The sequence below is a fragment of the Orcinus orca genome, chromosome 5, assembly GCF_937001465.1.
Source record: "Orcinus orca chromosome 5, mOrcOrc1.1, whole genome shotgun sequence".
In the NCBI taxonomy this organism is placed as follows: domain Eukaryota; kingdom Metazoa; phylum Chordata; class Mammalia; order Artiodactyla; family Delphinidae; genus Orcinus; species Orcinus orca.
The window spans coordinates 44860613-44885666 of record NC_064563.1 but is presented as its reverse complement, the minus strand read 5'-3'; the positions used below and the strand labels follow the sequence as shown (position 1 = coordinate 44885666).

The window sequence follows — 25054 nt, the reverse complement described above, 5'->3', positions numbered from 1 at the left end:
CAGAGTTTGGAAAATTTTATTCTTGCTTTGTGAACCTGAGAAAAGTCACAGTTCATTATTTGTATCTTTGGTCATTTGACACAAAACAAAATTTTTTTGTGAAATTTATGCCTGCTAATACTTTTGTTCTTTTTAAGGTTTTTAAATTAAATCCTATATGTTAACTCACTCACACTAAATATTTACTGTAGCTTGTTGCAATATTTCCTCTTTTTTGTTTTGACAAAGTACCCTAACTTTCTTCTATTTAACAGTTAATTTTTGCAAGTTAGCCACTTGCCCATTCACAATAGGCATCTGTAATATATTAATTATTGCCTCCAGGTGGAAAAGGAAAAATGTAGGAAGATATCATCATGCTTCAATTTGTCTTGCACTCATTTCCCCTCCTTGAAAATGGAGAACTAAGGCTATTCTTCTATCAATTTTCCCATGTCTTTCTGTAGCCCCATTTAAGAAAAAACCTTTCATTTTATGTGTTGTCAGTCCCCTGGGGCTCACTTACATCAGCTTTGGCTGGGTTGATGTTTAAAACATTTTTAGAAAGGGTAAATAATTTATTTGAAAGCTGGTGGAGAAAGGCACTTAAAAAAATTAGACCAAGTGAGTGGATTTGAAAGAAAAAATGTTACTGGGAACCAAAATATATGGCTTAAAAAGGCGGGAGAGGGCTCTATTTCAAAAGAAAAAGTAAATGTCATTTAAGTGTTACCTTCATATTACATGTTATTCTGTGAACCGTCAGTGTATCCATACAGATGTAAATATGTCTGAATTAGTAAACATGTCTTTAAAATATTGGCTTAAAGAAATGCTCCTAAGTTTTGATACTGTCTTATGTTTATATCACATTACAATTGTGAACAGATTCACTAGCTCTTTAAATAAATATCATCCGTGCCCCATTTCGACCAGTTCTCTAGGATTTTGAAAAACTATCCTGCTTTATTTTTATTCTAGACTCTACCTTGATAATGTCTAGAACTGATTCTGTCATATTTAAGAAAGTTTTCCAGTTTTTAGCAACAAGCCCTATCCTCAAAGTTTTTCAAAAAACATTCTTGTTGACAAACCAGAAAAAAACCTGAGGCCCTGAAGGGATTTGTCCCAGCACACTCAGAAGAAAAGCTAGAGATAAAATCCAGGAGACTTGCTGGACTTTTAGTGAACAAATGATCCCCGCTGGGCAACTGCTAGGCCCTCAGGAGACGCCACTGGGACTGGGAAACTGGAGGATGAACCCTGCCCCTTGCCCTTGAGAACTTACCACTTAGTATGCTCTGCTTCTCATTTTAAGGTCATGACTTTTGTCATACACTCTTTTTTTTGAATTTTATTTTATTTACTTTTTTATACAGCAGGTTCTTATTAGTCATCCATTTTATACACATCAGAGTATACATGTCAATCCCAATCTCCCAATTCATCCCACCACCACCCACCATCATACACTCTTTATTCAAAAGAAGTCCCAATGACCTGAAAAAACGTATCTATCTATCTATCTAGATAGGTACATCTCTCTATATATCTGAGTCACTTTTCTGTACACCAGAAACTAACACACCATTGTAAATCATTGATACTTCAAAAACAAAACAACCAAAAAAAAGTCCCAAAGATCAAAAAGGTTGAAAGGCAACTGAGTTTACTGTATTTTATAACTTGAGTGTCTGTGAATGGATAAAAGATGTAGTCAAAATCCTTTCAGCTCAAGGTTTTGGCTGGAGCCTGGCAAAACAGGCGGGAGGGGAGCTGGTCTGTGGCTATCCTTTCCCCTTTTTGCCTCCCACAAGACATGTAGCGTCCTCCAGCATTCCCTCTCCTTCCCCTGACCAACTATGGCCAAGCCTGTCCTGAGTTCCCAGGCTCGAAGGTGTCAGCCCTGGACTGGGAACTGCTTCATTTGCCAGCCCTCCTGAGGCAGCAGATCCTACACCTGATAGAACTCCCTGGGTAGCCTTTTAAAAATATAGATTCCTGATGCTACCCTAGATGTTCTGAATTAGACCTCCCTGGGATAGCGGCCTGGAAATCTATATATTGAAAAGTTTCTCAGATGATTAGCCTGGTTTGAGGACCAGTGTTCAAGGGATATTGCATTTAAGTATCAAAGTATCAAAGGCATCAAGCTGGGACTTCCCTGGTGGTGCAGCGGTTAAGAAGCCGCCTGCCAATGCAGGGGACATGGGTTCGATCCCTCGTCCGGGAAGATCCCACATGCCGCGGAGCAACTAAGCCCGTGCACCACAACTACTGAGCATGCGCTCTAGAGCCCGTGAACCACAATTACTGAAGCCCACGCTCCTAGAGCCCGGTCTCCGCAACAAGAGAAGCACCGCAATGAGAAGCCCGTGCACCGCAAGGAAGAGTAGTCCCCACTAGCCGCAACTAGAGAAAGCCCACGGGCAGCAACGAAGACCCAACACAGCCCCCCCAAAATAAAATTAATTAATTAATTAATTTTTTAAAAAGGGATAAAGCTGAGAAGGCATCTACCAGCTGTTCTGGCAGGAGCAGAGAAGGGAGATGTTCGTGGGACATTTAGCAGGGACAAATTTCTATGATATACGATTGCAAATTAAACTGATTTATAATAACAACAATAATAATAATACATCCACATGTTAAAAAAAAAAGTCAAAACCTGGGTTTAGGTATAAAATGAAAAGTAACTCACCACCCTACTTTTAGGAGTTTGTCTATTCTGTACAGGACAGATGTTCTCCTTTCTGACTGCTGTCTATGGACATCTGAAGAAATACAGATGTCTGGCCCCTTTCTTAGAATTACTGAGTCAAAAGGCCTAGGAATAGGAGCAGCTATATTTTAAAAACTCTGTAGGTGATGCTGACCTATAGCTAGATTTGTGAGCCTACGGTTCATATGCTCCTTTAAATTATTACTTATGTATAAGGTTATCAGGTACTTTTGCTGGGAGTCTTTATTTTTAACCTATGGTTCCTCAAAATTCTGACCTCTCATCTTGGTCTCTAGGGGGACTCTACACAAATCTGAGCAAGAACCTGCTTGCCCCACAATTGTTTTTGTACAACATTGAATCTTTTTGTCTCAAGAAGAAGCATTTGTGCAGGAAACATTTGTGAAATTGTGGTTGTGAAATCATGGTTATAGTAGCAACAGTAACATAAATCAGAGGAAAAGAAAAAAATTATCCATAAACCTTTCATCTATCCCTGTAAATCAAACTACTTTAATTTTTGCCTGTGACTTTTTCTATCCTTGTAAGCATGGATACATAAACAATGGAAAATTTGATGTGCCTCTCCAATCTACATTGCTATCTCCCTGAGATCCAACCAAAAGAATGAGTTGGTATTTCCAGATGCTTAAGCAATTACCCCAAATTATCTGGCTTTGAACCTTCTAAAGAAATAAAGGGACTTCCCTGGTGGCGCAGTGGTTAAGAATCTGCCTGCCAGTGCAGGGGATGTGGGTTCGATACCTGGTCCGGGAAGATCCCACATGAGGTGGAGCAACTATACCCGTGCGCCACAGCTACTGAACCTGCGCTCTAGAGCCCTTGAGCCACAACTACTGAAGCCCGTGCACCTAGAGTCCGTGATCCGCAACAAGAGAAGCCACCGCAATGAGAAGCCTCAGCACTGCAACGAAGAGTAGCCCCCCGCTCACTGCAACTAGAGAAAGCCCGCGCGCAGCAACGAAGACCCAACACAGCCACAAAAAAAAAAAAGAAAGAAAGAAAGAAAAATACTTCTCAAACATCCTCTACCAGAAGCTAAACCTGACAGCATTTTATTCTCAACTAGCTACTTAAAATCCCCCAAGAATGTATTTTAAAGTTCTTTCAAAATAACATGTTTTCCAAAAATTTCAAATCTACCTTTTTCTTTTATGAGAAGCTGGTAAGTGTCTAAATAACGATAACGGGGCTTCCCTGGTGGCGCAGTGGTTGAGAGTTCGCCTGCCGATTCAGGGGACACAGGTTCGTGCCCCGGTCTGGGAAGATCCTACGTGCAGCGAAGCGGCTGGGCCCGTGAGCCATGGCCGCTGAGCCTGCGCGTCCGGAGCCTGTGCTCCGCAACGGGAGAGGCCACAGCAGTGAGAGGCCCGCGTACTGCCAAAAAAAAATTTAAAAAATAAAAAAATAACGATAAGGCGTTGGAGGCTTTGTCTTAGAGTGTGCGGTTTGGGGTATTTTGGGGCATTTATTTTCATATCTACATGTTTTATCTGCCTATAGTTCCCAACAGATGAAAATGACAATAAATATTTTTAAGACCCAGAATTTAATTTTTTCTTTATTGTTTGAAAGACAGTATCTTTCATAATTGGAGTCTGTGCAGTGTATTTATGTTTTATTATCCTTGGACATAGGGCTAAGCAACTTTATAAAACCCACAAGGCTTTTGAGTAATGTAAGCCTCTGTGATTCCCTCAGATTCTTTTTGGCGCTATCAATATTTCATTGTTTACCATTTGCTGCATGGCTTGGAACACTTCTGTCCTCCTCCCAACCCAATAAAATTCTGTAGATTAAGCAGTAGCTTCAGGGAATGAGGGGGGCGAGGTTGGCTGGGGTCTTCTGAAGCAGGGGGACAGGAAAAGGCATCTAAACCTACTTTAAGATGAACTTTTGGATCCTTAGGCCCACAAAAGAGAGTTTTCAGAGTTGGAGTTGAAATATAGGAGACTGGGCATTTTATATTTTCTGAAAGGAATCTTCTCTGATTCACGTGGAACTTCAGTGTTGCTGACATAGAACTGCGACCCTCAGAAAATCAAACTGCACACAAATACATTTAAGAATTTATAAGCATGTTCTTGGCACAGACTCTAAAAACAATAAGTGAGTTTAATTGGTTTTTTAAATTTATAGGGTACCTTTTTTCGGCTACTCGCCCAATAAAAAGTGGAATTTTTATTTTGAAGTTGCCTTTGGCATTCAATACAAGTGTATTTTAATTTTCAGTGACTTGGATGGCCTTTGCCCCTCTGTACTACACAATGGGCATAGGTTACCTTTCCTGCTAGTAATAAGAAAACTCTATTGTCATCCTCTGAATGCCTCTCTTCATTAGAAGCAAATTGGCTTACAGCAAAGTGATTCAGTTATACATATACATACATCTATTCTTTTTCAGACTCTTTTCCCTGTATAGGTTATTATAGAGTATTAAGTAGAGTTCCCCGTGCTATACAGTAGGTCCTTGTTGATTATCTATTTTATATATAGTAGTGTGTGTATGTATATATTGCTGTATACCTGAAACTAACACAACATTGTAAATCAACTATACTCCAACATAAAATGAAAAAATTTTTAAATGTTAAAAAAGAAAAAGAAAATAGAATAAAGACACAATGCAACCCATGAGGCACTTAGGCATAAAGGTTTAAAGGGTGTAGTTACAATTTCTTGCTTAGAGATCATCCCTGCTTCATCCTGCTTCTAGGACCCATAGTTGCAGCCTTGGTCCCAGAACCACTGCATCAGTTAGGAAAATAGAAAGTTAAGGTGATGTGGGGAATAATTGTATAGTAGTACTAGCATCCTCTGCACACCCTCCTTCAACTCCCCTAGAAAAGCAGAGGAAATCTATTGAGTGAGGAGCCCTCCTTGTCCCCCTTCATGTTGAGTGTGAGCACACACTCAGGAAGGTATGTAAACCAGCCCTACATGCCTTTATCTCCCCCAGTTTTTGCAGTAAATGTTTCAATTGCCCATGTCAATTCTCTATCAAATCTCTACCCTGAGGATGATAAAAAACATGATTTGTCCATTTGATGTGGTATCTCTTTGCCCACTCTTGGACACTATGGGTTGTAAAGTGTGTTCCTTGGTCTGAAGAAATGTAACTCATTTCTTGGTCCAGACCGGCACAGTATCTTCTGCTCTACTCCTTTTATAGTGTTTTGAGCATTTGCATCTACCACTGGGGATGCAAAGCCCAATGTGAAATAAGTGTCTATTTCTGTCAGGACTCCTTCATAGCCTCCCGGGGCTACCGGCAGTGGCCCACTAGAGTCTACTTGCCAGCTATGCTCGGGGGTCTTCTCCCTGGGAACATGCCACACAGCCAACTGTAGTCCCTGTCGTGTTGGCAGACAGGACAGTGCTGGTTGGCATTTTGTGCCCCTGTGGGTGAAGGAGGATTATGTCGACAATCAGCCTATCTCAGCATTGCTGCAGCTCCTCCCAGAGCCTCTTATTTCATGGACCCAGTTGAACACCTCGAGTGAGTGCACCAAGATACCCACTTGCTTGTTCCAATCATGGTCCAATCCAGGAAAGAGGTTGTCCTCCTGGGCATTGACATATCCTATTTAATGCTTCCCTTAAATTCCCATAGTGATTTCCATAGGACCATACCCCATATGGACATCCACTTAATAATCCAGTTTTCCACTGCTCATCTGTCTGACCCTGTGGCCAAGCCACCGGCCACTGTCTAAGAGGAGGAATACACCCAGATTTTGCGTCTCTAATTGTTGTTCACTGCAGGGAAAATACATGTAATCCAGCCCACTAAGCTGATTTGTTCTCAACTTTCTTTTTTTTAAAATGAGGCATGGCTTTATTTATTTATTTATTTTGCAGTACGCGGGCCTCTCACTGCTGTGGCCTCTCCCGTTGCGGAGCACAGGCTCCGGACGCGCAGGCTCAGCGGCCATGGCTTACGGGCCTAGCTGCTCTGCGGCATGTGGGATCTTCCCGGACCGGGGCACGAACCTGTGTCGCCTGCATCGGCAGGCGGACTCTCCACCACTGCGTCACCAGGGAAGCCCTGTTCTCAACTTTTTCAATTATAGTTTTTCCATTAGTTGGTCACAGTGTGCAGCCTTCTACACAGGATGCAGCCCATCCGCTTTAGAACTGCCATCCATAAGCCAATCAGCTTTTTGTAGATTACTTGAGAGCTATTCATAAAACACCACCCATGTGTCAATAGGATACAGTAGCTCCTCAGATGGTTCCAAAGTCGGCCCCAGAGGAAATGAGGCTACCTGCTTGTGAATATGATGAAAACCTCCTTGCCTTTCTCCAGAAGCATGTCCCTGAATAAACCACTTCCATTTTATTATGGAGCTCTTCTGAGCACTGGCTTCCTTACTGGAGAGTTTCTCCAACATCACCCAAGACATAATGCGTGTTTCAGGTTTCAAGATTATTTTATGTCCTTCAGTCATAGAGGCAGCTTCAATTAATGCCCAATAATAGCAAGCCAATAATTGCCTCTCAAATGACTTGTACCATACTGCTGCATCTGAAAATTTTCTGGTCCTAAATCCCAGAGGTCACCACTGGGCAGTGTTCATGGACTGTTGCCATAAACTCCAGTCTGTGTTACACACGAGTCAAAGATACTTCCAAAATCTTATCGGAGTATGAATCATAATGGCCCAATTTTGATTGAGCCATTGTTTTTGGCTGTTGTTACGGCTCCATTTCAAATACTGCTTTCTTTCAGGTAGTTTTACGATAGGAGTTAGCAATACTCCCAGATGTGGCATATGCATTCTCCAAATCCAGACCCTAAAGATGCTGTGCTCCTTACTTAGTGCCAGGGGTAGGTATGACACCTGTTTATTTTTAGTTGCCTGTGGAATGTCAGGGGTGGCTTCTGCCCAGGTTATTCCTAAGAATTTTACTGTTTGGGTGGGCTCTGGGATCTTTGCTGGATTTGTCAACTATCCTCTGTTGGTCACGTGTGTTGCCACTGCATTTAAAATGTGCTTGTTCCTCAGTTCCTGATATTATCATGATATCATCAATGTAGCATATTATCAAACCAAATGATGGCAGTCAGCTGGTGAATTCAAATAACCCTGGGGCTTTACAATAAATGTAAATTGGGATCCTTCCCAAGTGAAAGCAAACTGTGGTTGGCTCTTTTCTTAGATTGTGTCGAAGAAAAAAGCATTTGCAAGATCAACCGCTGAGTACCAATCCCCTCTCCATTGTATTTTTATACTGTTGCAACCATAGCAGGGACTGCTAATGTTGTAGGCGATACAAGCCTTGATAATCTACTGGTAGTCTCCACGAGCCATCCACCTTTTCATGGGCCACACAGGGCTAATGCACAGAGAATATGTTGGCAACAGCACTCCAACTTCTAACATGTCATTAATTAAAGTGCAAATCTCTTTTTGTCCACAAGGCCTCCAACACTGCGTCAAATTAACAACCTGTGTTGGGGCAAGCAAATCTATAGGTTCTCGTTGAGAATGTCCAATCAACGAGAGCCAAAAGGCAAACTTACATGCCTTCAGTTTCACAATACAGGATATAGGAAGTGTTCCGCAATCAGACACAATATCCATCTCAGTAATACATGCAGGTGGAGGAAACACAACCACTTCACATTAAGTCTGTTCAAATGTTCCAATTTTCATCCAAACTTTCACCTTAATCCCATCACGGTTGCAGCTCCACATGCTCCAAAGCTAACTTAGGTTTTGAAATCGCCCAGAATAGTTTTTGTTCACCCTCTGGTCACTTTACCCACACACATGCACATGGCCTTTGGTCCCCAGCTAGGGATCAGGCCAAGGGACCTTGGCCCTTTTGTCAATCTTCATCCCGATTAATTTGCTGACCATCGTCCCCTGTGATACAAGGTCAGGTTTTTCATTGCCATCTTTTGCCTTCTAGCTTTAAAAATTCCTCCAGACTAGAGTAAATAGAGTGGATTTGTTTAAGGCCCTTTAATATTGGGGTACCAGAAGGAGCTCCATCAGTCCACTCAACCTCCAATAGAGCCTCATTAAGATGTTTTGATCCCATCAATGTCCTCCATATTCTGCCCATTTATTTTTTCTTTTTTCTTTTTCTTTTTTTTTTTTTTGGTGGTACGCGGGCCTCTCACTGTTGTGGCCTCTCCCGTTGCGGAGCACAGGCTCTGGACGTGCAGGCTCAGCGGCCATGACTCACGGGCCCAGCCGCTCCGCGGCATGTGGGATCTTCCCGGACCGGGGCACGAACCCGCGCCCCCCACATCGGCAGGCGGACTCCCAACCACTGCGCCACCAAGGAAGCCCCTCTGCCCATTTCTTAATAACTATATGAATATTTCCATCCTGGTAGGACTAGCCCCTTTGAAACCACTAGGTGATGTTCTGCGGGACTTTGAAGAGCTTTTGCTCTTTTATGTTTTAGAGCAGAAAGAATTTAGCAAGAGGCAAAGTGGTAGATAAGAAGTGATTGATTAGAATAGGATGCCTGTGAGGCTTATAAGCGGGTAGGCAAGAGGGTGCTGCACCCTGAGAACTTAGTGGGCTACAGTTTTATAATTAAAAGAAAAAAAAGGAGGGAGAAAAGACCACCTTCTTTCTCATTCTTGAATAGACGTCACGCTTCCATCATCAGCTCCCACTCCAGGTTGGGCAGGGGAGTTTTCTTGTCCCTACAAGGTCAAGCCAGGACTGTCGTGGCACGATGGAAATGAGCGAAAAGGCAGTAACATACGCTAAAAATAGTAAGTCATCTCAGGTTTTAGTATAATGTGACCTTTTCCTTATATTTTTGTTTTTAATGTGCCCAGAAGAGTATGTCCTAGGAATCATTAACCTACTGAGCTCACTGGGCAGGATGTTTTATTTTTTATTGTTTTGGGGCATCTCTCATGCTTCTGTTGCCTGGTTTTGTTGTTAAGCAAGCCTGCTTGGTTTTGTGGTTAAGCAAACCTGCTTTCTTGAGTGATCATTAACTTACATGGGTCTCCCATACTTCTTTTTTTACTTACAATCCCCTAGTGGGATTAACTATTTAATTATCTACTTTGTCCCTTTACTCTGTCCCTATCACCTTGACTATCCCTTTCCCCCCTATGCTTTTGTGAATGGATCCAATTTCCTTAGACTAAGGGTGAACTGAGATAACAATTCTGTTATGGTCTCTTGAACTGTTGCTTGATTTTGCAGCAGTAGGTTTACATGGGGTGTCTGTGCAAAAGGGGCTCTCTTGATCACAGCATTTGCTATGATCTAAGTTAAGGAGCATATTACATAGGTGCACATCCTGGTCATCATAGAGCCAACCCAGCATGGACTGCATATGCAGCATAAGGGCTGCCTCATCTGGGGAGTTCCACTCAGCATTTAAGGAGGGGAGCCATCAGCTAACATTCTCAGGGAAAGGAAACCTTACCGTGGCTTTTATCCAATCCCTCAGGCTAGCTGTCCCTTCAGGAACAACCTACTGTGTGTTTGGATCATATATAGCCATCTCTGATTTCTGATTGTTCAATAGTAAGCTGTAGGTCCTGGATCAATCAAACATGCAAAGCCAAGTAGACCAGTCCTAAGTTAAGTCACACTCATTACCCATTTTAGTAAAAGTTCAGGAAGCTGATGATATCGATCTACAAAATGAGATAGCTCCTTCACACTATATCCTTTGGTTTAATAGTTTCTTGGTTTTTCACACCCTTAATACCTGCTTCCCTTCACCACCTGGACTACTTCCTTGGTGACCAGAGGTTGTAGAGGTATTATCTGTTGTGCCAGCATCATTTGTCCCTTTGGTAGTAGCCCTGAGGGTAGCAACCATAGCTCAGACCCACCAAATCCAAGCATGGCACAGTGCCAGGATCTGCCTCAATGCTCCTTTTACTTTCGTTTTAGTAATTACAGATAAAAATAAACAAGGGGTTATATATTTAACTTGTTTCTCATAGTTTTGCATTCTTTTCTGTATCCAGTTGGCCAGCTCTCTGGGAGTTGGGGCCATCATTTCTAATTCCAATTGGTAACCTTTATCTCTGTAACTGACAGGAGTGTAGCTGACGTCTCATCCCTATTTTGAGAGATGAGAGAACTAAAGTGCAGAGAGGTTATGTAGCATGCCCAAGGTCACACAGCAAGAGAATGACAGAACCAATATTTGAAACCAGCCCTATCTGACTTCACGGCCCTGCCCTTAACCATTAGCAACACTTCCTTCTATAAACAGATTCTAAACCTTAAAATCTAGAAGCTTCTCCCATCCCATTGGGCATTTTTTATATTATTCCATGGAAATTCCCTCTCTTCAACCTCTTCTCCCTTTGAGATTGGACAGTCCACTCAATCTTGCTTAGCTTCAGATGTGTATTGGGGGCCAGGAACATCCTCTGGGCTCCTCTTTGGGCTTCTTATCTCTTTCTACCCCAGGACCTTTGCTGGGCAGGAGGAGATGGCAGTTCAAATAGATTAGTGATTCTTAAACTTGGTTGTATGTTGGAATTACCCAGGGAGCTTTAAAAAATACTAATGCCCAGGGTCACTTCCTAAAGAGCCTGATTTATTTGGTTGATTTCTGTCTTAGTCTTTTTGGGCTGCTATAACACAATACCAGAATACCAAATAAGTTTCCATATAAAGAATGGAAACTTATTTCTCACACTTCTGGAGGCCAGAAAGTCCAAGATCAAGGTGCAGAAAATTTGGCATCTGGTAAAAACCCACTTTTTGGTTTATAGACAGCTTGTCTTCTTGGTGAGTCCTTACATGGTGGAAAGGGTGAGGGAGCTCTCTGGAGCCGCTTTTATAAGGGCACCAATCGCATTCATGAAGACTCCACCCTTATGACCTAACCACCTCCCAAAGGCCCCACCTCCACATACCATCCCACTGGGGATTAGGTTTCAGCAAGTGCATTCTGGGGGGGACATAAACATCCAGTCTGTAGCAATTATTAGTGGGTTGAATGGTTACTCCCAAAAAGTTATGTTCACTTCCTAGAAACTGTGAATGTAACTTTATTTGGAAAAAGGTTCTTTGCAGATGTAATTAAGCATATTGAGATGATATCATCCTGGATTATCCCAGTGGGCCATATTTCCAACAAGTATCCTTATAAGAGACACCCAGAGGAGAGACACATGCAGAAGAGGAAAAGGACAGGTGAAGATGGAGGCAGCTATGCAACCACAAGCCCAGGAACATCTGGAGCTACCAGAAGCTGGAAGAGACAGGAAAATCCACCATCCCCCCCACCCCTGAGCCTTCAAAGGAAGAGTGGCCCTGCTGACACCTTGATTTCAAACTTGCAGACTCTAGAACAGTGAGAGAATAAATTTCTGTTGTTTTAAGCCACCATGTTTGTGGTGATTTGTTGCACAGTCACAGAAAACTAATACAGTTGGGGCATGGCCTGGGCATTGTATGTTTTAATCCCTGGGTGATTCTAATGCACAGCTAGGGTGGGAAACACTGGAATAGGGCATTTAAAAAAATTTTTTACTGGAGTATAGTTGATTTACAATGTTGCGTTAATTTCAGGTGTACAGCAAAGTGAATCAGTTATACATATACATATACCCACTCTTTTTTAAGTTTCTTCTCCTGTATAGGCCATGGAATAGGGCGTCTTGGAAACATCTCCCCTAGCAGTTTCCCTCAGGTCCGGGCGTAAATGCTTTTTGCAATATTGTGATATCTTGGGACTTCCCTGGCGGTCCAGTGGTTAGGACTCCGTGCTTCCACTGCAGGGGGTGTGGGTTCGATCCCTGGCTGGGGAACTAATACCCCACATGCCATGCGGCGCCACCAAAAAAAAAAAAAAATTGTGATGTCTTCTTACTTACGTTTTTATTATCTTTGAACAGAGCAAATATTTGGCGCACTATGGAAGCAGCCAGGGTATACAAAGTTTATGGTGCTTAAAAATACATACACTGCGTACGTATATAAGGTGTAAAAAGCTTTATGTACAGGTATGTAGGTATCTGTATCTTGAGTACAAATCCCTACACCCAGGATTTTTCCCTTTAAGCCTGCCTGGGCTGTATCTGCTACTGCTTTGTCTGATTTATGAACTATCCTGTCCCTTTTTCCTCCTGCCTTCCTGCTGCCTGTTCTTGAGCAGTTTATTCCAGGGCTCATTAGCACCGCTGGAAAGACTAGCCTGAGGAAGGAAAAGGGACGATGCCAGCTGCACACCTGCGGTTGCTCTGTCTGCAGGGCTGAGGGGAAGTTGAGTGACAAGGAGGAGATGGCCTTTGTGAGGTTTCTGGTGTTCTGCCCTGTCTCTGTATCACTAGACAGGGAGATACTCTTTCTAATGTATAGTCACTTTTCAGTATAAACCTTGAGGATGAAAATGCTGGAATATGTTGGGCAGTATCTGTACTCAGATAAAGAGACTTTGTCACTCTCTTAAGGGAGTGGGGAGTAACTGAACTGATATTCTGAGAGTTTCCAGGGACTGGGATTCAACACATATTTTTGTTTTTATTTGTATTTTCAACACAAATTTGATAGTCTCTGAGGCCTAAGATTTCTCCATCATACCCTGTCTCTTCACACATACACACACACACACACACACACACACACATGCTGTATCTGTATCTGTCTATATATATACACACTCATATTGATATATATGTAAAAACATATATATTGATACTGATATATACACCGATATATTCTACAATGTGGATTACCCTCAAAAACATTATGCAAAGAGAAAGAATCCAGGCACAAAGGCTACATATTGTATGATTCCATTTATATAAAGTGTCAAGAAAGGGCAAACTTATAGAGTCAGAGAGTAGATTAGTGGTTGCCTGAGGCTGGAGGTGGGAATAGGGATGAACTATGAATCGGTAGGAAGGATCTTTCTGGGATGATGGAAATGTTCTCATGGATGAAAATGTGATGGTTGCACAACCTGGTAAATTTACTAAAAATCATGGAATCATAAACTTAAAGTTATTTTATGGCATGTAAATGATACCTCCATAAACTTGTTTAAATATATGTATATGTATGTATGTGTGTAAATATATATATATATGTAATATCTAATTTAACCCTGTTACTATCAGAGTCGCACATTAAAATTTTTCATCTTTAGTGGCAGAGCCTCCTTTGCTTTGAAGGGCCTGGGCACCATGCACCTGTCCAGTCCTGGGAAGTCAAGAGGCCAACACCTGTGAGTGTAATCTGACGCCCAAGGAGTTTTACTCACCAGGCCTTCAGGTTAGTCCAGGGCCTTTCTCCTGCTGGATAGTTTGGAAAAATGACACTGTATTTTCCTCCTGTCAGCATCATACTGGGATATGTACAAAGGTTTTATTATCATCTTCCACGGGAAAATCATTAAAACCATATTACTACTATACACTCTACATAGGGTCTTGGTTTTACTTCCTGTATCAGTCAGAGTGGACTGGGTTATGCTGCAGTAGCAAAAGATATCCAAATCTCAGTGACTTAAAAGAACAATAGTTTATTATACACTTTTGCTACATAATGTTGAGGGTCGGTGGGGGGCTTTGCTCTGTGTGGTCCTTACTCAGGGATTCAGGTTGACAGAGCCTCCACCATCTAGATGTTGCCAGTACCACGGCAGGAGGAAGGAAATATGAAGGATTATATACTGTTTTTTTTTAATTTTAATTTCATTATTCTTATTATTTTTTAGTTGAAGTATAGTTAATTTACGACGTCATGTTAGCTTCAAGTGTACAGCAAAATGATTCAGTTATACATACATACATATATATGTATATATATTCTTTTTCAGATTCTTTTTCCTTATAGGTTATTACAGAATATTGAGTATAGTTCCCTGTGCTATACAGTAGGTCCTTGTTGGTTACCTACTTTATATATAGTAGTGTGTATCAGTTAATCACAAGTTCCTAATTTATCTCTCCCCTGCCTCCCCCATACTGGTTCTTAAATGCTTCTACCCAGAGGTCACAAGTGTCTCTTCCACTCATGTTTTTTTTTTTTTTGCAGTACGCGGGCCTCTCACTGTTGTGGCCTCTCCCGTTGTGGAGCACAGTCTCCGGACGCGCAGGCTCAGCGGCCGTGGCTCACGGGCCCAGCTGCTCCGCGGCATGTGGGATCTTCCCGGACCGGGGCACGAACCCGTGTCCCCTGCATCAGCAGTCGGACTCTCAATCACTGCGCCCCCAAAGAAGCCCTCCATTCATGTTTTATTGGACTGAGCAAGTCACATGACATCACCTAACTTCAAAGGAACAGAGAAGTGTAATCCTCCCTCCTGTGAGGAAATAGAGAAGAACCCGAAGTGGGTGGACAATAACAATGCCTGTCATACCCACTCTCACCAGAAGGCAGCAGAATGGTAAGGGCTTACAAGATGCCCTCTGCTGGGGGAGGGTGACCAACTGTCTCGTTTTGCCTGAGGAGTTTCCTCAGGACATGGCACTTTCTGTGTTAAAACTGGGAGAGTTTCAGGCCAATTGAGATGGTGGGTCACCCATGCTATGTTCTGCCTTGGGTTGCACATCCTGAGGATGGCGGATGGAGGCATCTCTCTGCCCATGAATACACCTTTCAGAAAGTCAGTTCCAGGGACTTCCCTGGTGGCGCAGTGGTTAAGAATCCGCCTTCCAATTCAGGGGACACGGGTTCGAGCCCTGGTCTGGGAAGATCCCACATGCCACGAAGCAACTAAGCCCGTGCACCATAACTACTGAGCCTGTGCTCTAGAGCCCTCGAGCCACAACTACTAAAGGCCGCGTGCCTAGAGCCCATGCTCCGCAACAAGAGAAGCCACCACAGTGGGAAGCCCAAGCACTGCAACAAAGAGTAGCCACCGCTCGCCGCAACTAGAGAAAGCCCGTGTTCAGCAACAAAGACCCAACGCAGCCAAAAATAAATAAATAAATTTATTAAAAAAAAAAATCTAAAAACTGAGGTTACTACAGAGTTCTCACTGGCTTCTAACTCTAAGAGGGAACTAGAGTACTGTCTCCCCTGTCAGGGCCTAGAAACTTCCCTTGCTCATTCAAAAGCCATCAGTGTTAGCCTTCACCACATGCCTGAGGCTTTGGTTGGTGAGAGCCCATCTCTGGCTTCAGGACAGCCACCTCATACTGTGAATGGGGTGGGGGGGTTGTCCTTGAACCACCATTCAGAGACAGCCTCCCGCCTTGGAGTAAACCTGCATTTCACAGAAGGACAATGAGGTCTTTCAAATGCTTTAATAACAATACTACCAGTGATCACACCTCTGTCCGAGTGCTTACACATACTGTTTTATTAAAAGCTTTTTAAATCCCAGTATGACAATCAAGGATAACCAGACTGGAGAGTTACTTGCACAAGTTCACAGAGTGGAAAGTAGCAGGGAAAGGGTAATAAGACTGCCTCTTAAATCCCCAACTCAAAGGCCTACTGGGCCCATTTCAGTCTATGAAGTGGGTCTATCCCATCCCAAGGGGGTTACATGCAGCTGATGAAGCTTAAGCCTTAGAGCTCCTTAACTGCACAGGGCACTTAATGTCTTTCCATGGTCATGTGTTTTTGTAAAATTTGCAAAAGTAGGCTACATGTATATTCTTTTTCTGAAAGAAGTGTTATATTCTTCAGACCCCACAAAACCTGATTGACTCCAGAGCATCAGAACATGTCCTCTAAGCTCTTCAACTCCTCCTCATGCTTCAGAGGGCGAAAGGGCATGACTTTCCTCTGCAAAACCTTCCCCATCTCTCTGTATAGCCATTTCCCCCTATTGTACATTTTCAGAGCACCATGTACCTCCCATTCATAACCAGAGCTGCAATTTTAACATTGACTTGTGCAATTAAGTGATTAAAATCTATCTCCCCTGAGAGACTGTTCACTTCAGGAAGGCAGAGCCCATGTCTACCTTCACTTGTATCTCCAGTGCCTATCAGGGTGCTTGGTACATGGTCAGAGCTCAATAAATGTTGCATAAAATAATGTCAGAATATTGTGTGCATAAAAATTATTATAGTTTATTTTGAAGAATTTGTTGTACCCTTATTAATAATTGGAGACCACCAGAAATTCTGCAGAATTAGGGCTGAGTGTCACTGCTCTAGGTTAATATCTAGATATTGTATCTAAATATATCTAGATAATATAGTGTGACACACATACACTCTAGTGGGATCACCATTTCTACCTGGGGAAACTAAACCCCAGTTGTCTGAGAATCTGAAAATATCTCATTTTTAATACTCCATTTACCTCCAGAATTCCTTGAAATATAGACAGGAGAAAACTCAGCAATGACACAATACCCAGCAAACAATCCTTGTGGGATGCTGACAGTAGAGTTCAAGTTTGAGAGTCATCATATATCATTGTAGCTTCAATCTGGTGCTTCAATTATACAATCCTTCTCAATATTATCAGTAGTTAACATTTATTGAATACTTGCTTCGTGCCAGGCACTGAGCTAGTTACCTTACACGCACTAGCTAAATCCTAACAATGTGCTTATGATACTACTATCCTCATTTTACAAAGGACAAAACTGAGGCTCAGAGAGGATAAGTTAACTTGTCCAAGGTCACAGAGTGGTGAAGCTTGAGGAGGAAAAGACTCCTGGTTGTCCTAATATTCATTCTACCCTTCTTTCTTTCTTAGTAAAATCTATAACTTCTAGATGAGCACATGGCTGCCAGTATAATGTCTGTATTCCCCAGCCTTCCTCGGATCTAGCCATGAGATGAAGCCCAGACCCGTGGGAAGGGGGCAGAATTCGTGCTTGTTTGTAGAAGGAAGGGATGTGGACTTTTGTTCTTTCTTCCTTCTCCCCTGCCTGGAAAGTAGACTTGGTGACAGAATTGGGAGAAACTGCCCTGATGGTTATGGCCAGACTAAATTCACTGGGATTTGAAGCCAGATCTGTCTAATGCTAGAGTCTATGCTGAGCAAGGCCTTCAAAGGCCTTTCAAAGGCAACTGTGTTTATGAATAAATTAGCAGAACTCAGCAGTAACCTGCTCCTGGAAACAAAAAGGTGTTGGCAATAAACCCGCATTGGGATGGATGTCCACTCCAAAACTTATTAACTGAGTGACCATGGGCAAGTTTCTTAACCTCAGTCTCCTTATTTGTAAAATGGGAATGATAATAGTAGCTACCTCATCAGGCAGATGTGAGGACTAAGCAAGACAATACACATGAAAGAGCTCAGTGCTATTGCCAATTATATTGTAAAGAGCAGTAAAAATTAGTGATTACTATTATTGTAATTATTCCACTGTATAATCAACTGCAGAGTGTTGATAATATTGTTGATAGCACCAAAGGGGATTTAAGATGATATCTTTTATTTATTTATTTATTTTTTTGCCGTGCCACGCGGCTTGTGGGATATTAGGTCCCCAACCAGGGATTGAACCCGTGCCCTCGGCAGTGAAAGCATGGAGTCCTAATCACTGAACCGCCAGGGAATTTCCAAGATAATATATTTTAAATGCTTGGTATAATCTTTAGCATATAGTAGGCACACCACAAATGGTAGTTTTTATGAATACATACATATTCAAAATAGGAAAGGAGCCCTCTCCCCACAAAAAAGGCAAGGAAATGAATGTGAATAAAGACATTTCAGTTTAGATAGGATGGTGTTAATGTGTATTTTTCATCATCTATTTGCAGAGCAGGGATTATAACAATAAAAAAGAAACCCTAATATTCCTTTCTCTACTGCTTTAACTGAAAAGCTATTTCCTAGGGCAGGCTTTGCCAAAGACATTTGACCTTGAGACCTCACCCAATTTAAAGCCCTGCTGAAAATCCTTTCACTTAAATGTAACATCAATGACAAAGAAATAACTAGAGTTAGTGAAATTCACAACAGATGATAAAAGAACTGTAGGGTGTGACCTACTGTTAAGAGACAGATGAAAGGAAACTATTGTGTCTTTCTAGAGAAAAAAAAACAGACTCATTTGAAAAACCCAAAATAAACATTGATTTTAAGAACAGAAGATTGAATTCTGGTCTTATCATTATCCTGGTCCTTTAGCTGCCTTTGAACCTCCTAGAATTGGTCATAGGAACTTGTAGAAGAATGTGGAAAGTATGAGGATAAATAACAAATAATTGAAATGGTCATTTTAGTTCTTTAAAGTAGTTCAAAAGAAACATTTAAGATTTTCTCAGTTACTTTCTGCAGAAGACTCTAAACAATGAAACAACTTTAGTGTGATCATTTCCTTCCATCTGGGTTGCTAGGGTTTCCTTTATTGCTCATTCATACGCACATCATCACTAATATTAATTAGTAGCTTTTCCTGGTAATAGTTTTACCACAACACAAGGAGAGAAACACAACACAAGCTGATCCTGGGACCAGCATCTTGGTGGATGAGTCGATCCAGTTAGACGTGTATTTGTGGAATGTTACTAGAGTGCTAAGGAACACCTTTTATTGGAATAACACATTACAGTTTTCAATTTACTTTCACACACATGAACCCATGTGGCTGTGGTTCCAGCGTCACAGTACGAGGGCTTGAAGATCTGGGGTCTTAGCACTCTCAGGTCACTCTGTGCCTCTCTTTTCCAATATGTGAAATGGAGGTAACGCTACTTTATCTGTCATACGGAGTTGTCCTGTTGGTTCAAATGAAAATATATGCATGGGAATGCTTTGCAAACTGTAAAGTTCCATGTCAATAGAAACTATCACTTTAAAGTAATATTAGAGATGAAGAAATCAGGCTATGAAATGTCCTTGCACTTGCTAAAGTTGTCTGGGCAGGTAATGGCAGAGTTAGACTCCACCATTCCTCCAAAAAGAAATACATAGGGAGAGGAGGTCTGTCATTCTTTTTGGCCACCCAGCAGCTGAACCCCCTTGCCTTTGTTTTGAAGAATCCCTCCACCTCAGAGGCACATGCCTCCTTTCTGTTCCTTTTCCTGGCCTCACCTAAGCCGGGGGTTGGGCTGTGACCTGGGCCCCCAGGCTGCTGTCCTCACTGAGCTCCTCTGAGGAGTGACTTGGATTTTGTTCCAGATGTTAACATCCCAATCTGGTCCTCCTGAAGAAGCGTCTGTGAACTACCCAGTATCTTTAAAATCAGTGCTCTCCAAACTGTAAGGTGGCTACAAATCACCAGGAGATTGTGTTAAAAGGTAGAGTGGGGCTCAGCAGGTCTGGGTGGGCCTGAGATTCTGCGTTTCTAACAAGCTTCCAGGTGATGCCCCCGCTGCTGGTCTGTGGACCCCACTTTGTGCAGCAAGCCTTTTCTAAATTTGTTCTCAGTTTAACTAATACCCTGACTAATATTACAGAGTCTGTCGTCAAAAATGGGGGGAACAGGGTTTATACATAAAACAGTACTGAAACACATGAAAAGGAAAACGTGCAATTTTTCTAGGATGACAATTATTCTATTGTCTTCTAGAAAAAAGCCTGGATGATGTTTAACTTTCAAAATTAAGGTGAATCAAAATTGTGTTGAGGGACTTCCCTGGTGGCACAGTGGTTAAGAATCTGCCTGCCAATGCAGGGGACACGGGTTCGAGCCCTGGTCCGGGAAGATCCCACAGGCTGTGGAGCAATTAAGCCCGTGCGCCACAACTACTGAGCCCACGTGCTGCAACTACTGAAGCCTCTGCGCCTAGAGCTTGTGCTCGGCAACAAGAGAAGCCACCGCAAGGAGAAGCCCGCGCACTGCAGTGAAGCGTAGACCCCGCTCCCCACAACGAAGAGTAGACCCCGCTCGCCGCAACTAGAGAAAGCCCACCCGCAGCAACGACGACCCAATGCAGCCAAAAAAAAAAAAAACCCAAAAAGTTAAAAAAAAAGTTGTGTTGTGACATTTTATTGTTCTTTAACAGCCCTAGAGTTAATTGAAGACACAGTGATGTACTGTAAAACTAGATGTGGAAATGATTCTTTGAGGTAGTTACGTCTTCAGAGGCACGATTACAGTGGGAGCATAATGGGTGTAGGAGGGCAGGAATGCCAACTTCCTGACTAAATTCACTTTCTTGGAATCTCTTCCTCATACACTCCCTGTCTCTTTAAGTAACTGAGACAAAGAGAAAGTTCAGCTAGATAAAGGCAGAAGCAGAGTGGCCCTCCCTAAAATTATGGTAACAGGTGTCAGCCATAGAAGCCTAAAGACTAGTGTCTAAGTCATCTCGAGCTGCCATAACAAAATACCATAGCCTGGGTGGCTTAAGCAGACATTTCTTTCCCACAGTTCTGGAGGCCGGCAGATTTGGTCTTTGGTGAGGGTCTGCCTCCTGGCTCACAACTAGGCTGCCTTCTTGCTATTTCCTCACATGGTGGAGAAAGAGAGCTCTGGTGTCTTTTTCTCTTCTTATAAGGATATGAATCTCATTTTGGAGGGCTCACCTTCATGACCTCGTCTAAACCTAATTACCTCCTAAAGGCCTCACTTCCTAATGCCATCACATTGGGGGGTTAGGGCTTCAACATATAAATTAGGGGGCCGGGAAGTGGGGGAAGATTCAGGCCATTACAATTAGATAAAAGATTCTTCTAGATTCTTCTAGATAAATGATTTAGCCTCAGTGCTGGGAGTCTGTCAGTTCTGGGCAAAGTTCCCTGTTGTCAGTGGTGGTGTGTTTTTGCTGTAATGAACATGCACCGTGGTGAGCTCTGACTGACAGCAGAACAGTCGGCAACACCCTCTTTCCCTGTGGAGCCTGGAGGATGGCACGTTTTGTCAGTTGGAGAAGCAGATGCATAGCAAGCCCTAGGATGCCATGTAAAGTACCTTAAACAAAAAAGTTGGATGCCCTTGTTCTAGAAAACAAACAATGCAAGCTCCAAGGTAGCTCAGAACTCAAGAGAATATATCAAATGGCCTTTAGGAAGAAAACCAAGAGTTGCTTGAACACATAAATAAAGATTTCTCCTGGCTAATGTCAGCACCCAAAGAACAGCTTACTGTTGGTTTCTTGTCTGCACCTGCCTTTCCAAGACAGAAACAGAAAACAAGAGTCTAGGACACAGAGAAAACAGACGTGGAGAGAAAACTGAGTAGTTTTTGCCATAATTAAGTCAGAAAATGGCTGGTCTTCTCTGAGTCACAGCTTACATAAGCAATTCTCACCCTGGTATTGCAGTATTTAAGGAATTCTCCTAGATGTCTTCAGGAAATCCTCTCTTCAAATCTCTCTCCACTAACACCCCTTCTCCAAAAATTAAAATAAATAAACTTACGTTTTTAATCTAAAAACGTGCATGACACATACAAATTTCATAGAGTACATTTAATATCAAAATCAGATAAAGTATTTTTAACAGAATAGTGCTAATAAATAAATAATAGTGTTAATAATAAATAAATAAATAGCAAAATGTGTTACTAAGATGCACAGACCTTTGAGATATATTGTAGCATAAGAACAAACAAATTGAAAAATAGTGCATATATCATACAATTTTTGAAGCAAACATACACACACAATGTTTTTTATAATATATATGAAGATGCAGGGAAAATGGTCTGGAAGAGACACTGTCAACTGAGATGAGTAATTATCCCAGCAAAGGATTAAGCAGTAACCACCACACACACAAATCTAGTCATTGACCTTACCTAGAGAGATCCCCAAGAACAAGCCCCATTTGGGCCTCCGAGAAAGAAGACACACCATCTTTGTGCATTTAACCAAATGTGCTGGGCAAAATCATACACCAATACATTTAAATAAAAGGAGAAGGAGATGGAAAAATAATCACCTTATCCCATTGCTCTCCTCTCCCACTCAAATAATGCCTTGGACTCCACTCTCTCAGGCAAAAAGAGTCGAAAACTAAAAAGTGAAACAAAATAAAGATGAAGAAGTTAGCTCTGGGCCAGGGCATCCCAATCATTTGTGGGACCCTGGGCTAGAGTACAAATGGACATCCATATGTAATATGTCTAAACATGTAAAAGTTATAAATTGAGTGAATGCACTGCTTAATGAAATATATTTTGTCTTCCTGCCTTGACAAATATTCCTGTCAAATATTCATTTGATTCATTTGACAGGAAGGACAGGTCCAGTGAGACTTCTCAGAGTCATACACCAGCACGAGGCAGCATTTGGAGAGCCAGCTTGGGGTCCTTGGGCTTCCCTCTTGGTTTTCCGCTGCTGGTCCATCTGTGTGGCGAGGGGCTCTGTGCACGTGTGTAGGCCACTCGGCTTGCACACACAATCTATCCACATCCCTTTAAACAGCTGCACCTGGTCTCCCTGTGCCCTGGCATGGGCTCTTTAGTGCTATGACCCACCCTTAGAAAGCTGGACCTGGGGAAAGTCCTATGCTGGCCCTGGAAGTGAGCTCAGGGCCATTTGGACAGGGATGTGGGGGTCTCTCATCCCCTGAGATTGGTCTAGAAGTGGGAGGCAGAGCACAGGCTCTGGAAGGGCACATCCCTTGGGGACTCCTTAGCCCGTGGGAGGTGTGATTGGAGGAGGGCCATGGAAGGGTCTTCTGAAGCCAGGGTCCCAGGGTTGGGCTCCCTCTTACACTGGTCTAAAGTCAGTACTATTCTTGGTTTGGGGATGTCCTGGGCTCGGGTCCTGATGAGTTAAGGGATTTCAAGGGTCATTTTGACTATGTTATATATAGATCCCAAGTCAGTGAATTAACTTATTCTTCCCACTTTGTACAAAACATGGATATTTAAAAATGTGCATTAAGACTTTCTTCTCCATGAGAGATGCCCAGGACTGGGTCAGAGACTGACTAATGAAACCAGATCTACCTCTTTCACCACATCCCCTTATTTCACTGGAGTAGCAGGCAGAATCGTTAACACTGTAACTTGTTCTCTCTCCCTCTTTTGCAGAGTATGGTTGAATTTACCTAAAAGTGCAAATGATGTGATTCCACCGCACTAACTCTAGGATCTTATTTCCTTTTGTATGAGTTATTATTTGGCTGCATAACAAATTACCCCCAAATATAACAGCTTAAAACAGCAAAAATTTATTATTTCATAGTTTGTGTGGGTCAGGGATATGTAAGTAGCTTAGCTGAGCGGTTGTGGTTCAAGGTCTGTGATGAGATTGCAGGCAAGCTGTCCACGAGGGCTGCAGTCGTCCCAGGACTCAGGTGAGGCTGCAGGATGCTATTCCAAGTCCACTCACATGGTTTTTCAGGCTTTAGTTCATTTGCTTATCATATCACAGGGGCCCCCTGGAAGCCAAAGGAGAATTTCCGGAAGGAGAGAAGAGTGAGGCAAGAGTCAAGTGAGACAATGGCATTTGGAAAAGGGTAACTCAGATCTGGCCGCTGCAAGGTAACTTCCCAAACCAGGGTCTGCCAACAGGTGCTGTGTCAGGCTACCTGGGGAACTTATGAAAAATATACCAATGGTATATATATCCTTAGAGTTAATAATACTGTACTGTATATTTGAAAGTTGCTAAGACATTATATCTTAAAAGTTCTTGGCACAAGAAAAAAAACTTTTAGGGCTTCCCTGGTGGCGCAGTGGTTGAGAGTCCGCCTGCCGATGCAGGGGACACGGGTTCGTGCCCCAGTCCAGGAAGATCCCACATGCCGCGGGGCGGTTGGGCCCGTGAGCCATGGTCGCTGAGCCTGCGCGTCCGGAGCCTGTGCTCTGCAATTCGAGAGGCCACAACAGTGAGAGGTCCACGTACCTTAAAAGAAGAAAAAAAAAAAAAAGAAAAAAAGCTTTTATAATTATGTGTGGTGATGGATGTTAACTGGACTTATTATGGTGATCATTTCACATATATACACGTATCGAATCGTATTGTTCACCTGTGACTAATAAAATGTTGTCTATCTCGATAAAAAAATACCAGTTCCTAGACCCACTTTTATTTTTTTTCTTTTGCAAGGAAGCTGAAGTCAAGAAAGTTAAATGACTTCCTCAAGTTCCCATAGCTAGAAAAAGACTGAACTGCAAAAGACTGGAATTCAGGCTCATGTGGAAGCCACAGTTCCTGTGAGGAAGAAACACACAAGCCTGGCTCCCCACAAAGCCAGGTGAACATGAACCCTGGCTCTCCATTGACCGCCAGGCAGCCTTGTGTGAGTTTGAGTCATAGGATCTGTACAAATCCTGGTTAGCTTATACGTGAAGAGGGTGTAATATTTACCTTGTGCTGCTCTTGTGTCGACTAAGTTATTTTTAATGCTCCCTTGCCAAATACCCCTAGGAATATACCTATAGTTTACATAGTTGAATTTATTACTCATTGCAGCGAGGGAAATGCACACCATCCTGGAGGTGTGTCAGTGAGAGGGTATTAGGAAATATTATTAAAGGATTTGGGTTTTGGTTAGCTGATTGGGGGAGGGCTTAGGAAAGCAGGGGTCATTCTGTGAGTGTGTATCC

The 25054-nt window shown here is 42.5% G+C and overlaps 1 long non-coding RNA gene across 1 annotated transcript; it reads right to left on the bottom strand.

Annotated features, from left to right (window-relative positions):
- Positions 1 to 17977: 17977 nt before the first annotated feature.
- On the bottom strand, positions 17978 to 24188 carry LOC125964541 (uncharacterized). Its single transcript, XR_007477653.1, has 3 exons — positions 23835 to 24188; positions 22435 to 22508; positions 17978 to 19325 (listed from the first exon to the last, which is right to left on the bottom strand). It is a non-coding gene; the product is annotated as an uncharacterized LOC125964541 (long non-coding RNA).
- Between the last annotated feature and the right edge of the window lie 866 nt (positions 24189 to 25054).